The sequence below is a fragment of the Lottia gigantea genome, assembly GCF_000327385.1.
Source record: "Lottia gigantea unplaced genomic scaffold LOTGIsca_138, whole genome shotgun sequence".
Classification (NCBI taxonomy): domain Eukaryota; kingdom Metazoa; phylum Mollusca; class Gastropoda; family Lottiidae; genus Lottia; species Lottia gigantea.
Genome location: NW_008707580.1, coordinates 375,852 through 376,900, shown reverse-complemented (window position 1 = coordinate 376,900; position 1,049 = coordinate 375,852). Strand labels below are relative to the sequence as shown.

Here is a 1,049-nt window from a genome sequence, read left to right as displayed (position 1 = left end):
CTGAACAAGCTAACCGACATCTGTGAAAAATTAACTTAAGATTAGTATCAATGCAAAGTAGATATATGAAGTAAATAATATTAGCTATGTGGACTCTCTGATAATTAAGATGGGCAAAAATATTCTTAGTTTTTCTGACAAAGCTAACAGATATCTGTGAAAAATATAACTCAAGATTAGGAATCGAAATATGCAAAGTAGATATATGAAGTAAATAATATTAGCTATGTGGACTCTCTGATAATTAAGATGGGCAAAAATATTCTTAGTTTTTTTGACAAAGCTAACAGATATCTGTGAAAAATATAACTCTAGATTAGGAATCGAAATATGCAAAGTAGATATATGAAGTAAATAATATTAGCTATGTGGACTCTCTGATAATTAAGATGGGCAAAAATATTCTTAGTTTTTCTGACAAAGCTAACAGATATCTGTGAAAAATATAACTCAAGATTAGGAATCGAAATATGCAAAGTAGATATATGAAGTAAATAATATTAGCTATGTGGACTCTCTGAAATGAATACATTATGAAATATCCAATAAAATTTTTTTAGTTTTTCTGACAAAGCTAACCAACATCTGTGAAAAATTTTAACTCAAAATTGCAGAAATTGCTACAAAAAGTGTTGACAAAACTAAAAAGAAATTCATACCTTGACTAAGGACAAACGAAAAAATGTTCAAGTTACGATTTTTTGACAAATGTTAGAAATTTCTTACAACCCTTAAGTGACCAATCACAACTCTTGAAAAACTTGACGGCAAATTACGCACTTTCTGGGTATTTTCACCGAAATATCTTGGTGTACGATAATTCTTGTTGATCCAACGATGAACTAGTCTTTTATCTATTTGTGAATCCTGTGCCAGTGTCTTCGGTTGAATGGTAACCTGTTAAACTCTCTTAATCTCTATAATTAGTGAACACTGATTTAATCCTGTGCCAGTGCCTTGTGTTCAAACACTCTGAGTGTTTCAACACCGAAGGTACTGGCCAAGCATTTTCGAAACATTCTTAGCGCTAGGATATCCTAGGCTCTTAA

General features: G+C 31.1%; 1 protein-coding gene across 1 annotated transcript in view; it reads left to right on the top strand.

Annotated features, from left to right (window-relative positions):
* Positions 1–1,049, top strand: part of LOTGIDRAFT_238272 (hypothetical protein) — a 35,146-nt gene that overhangs the window by 25,723 nt on the left and 8,374 nt on the right. The gene's annotated exons all lie outside the window — the stretch shown is intronic.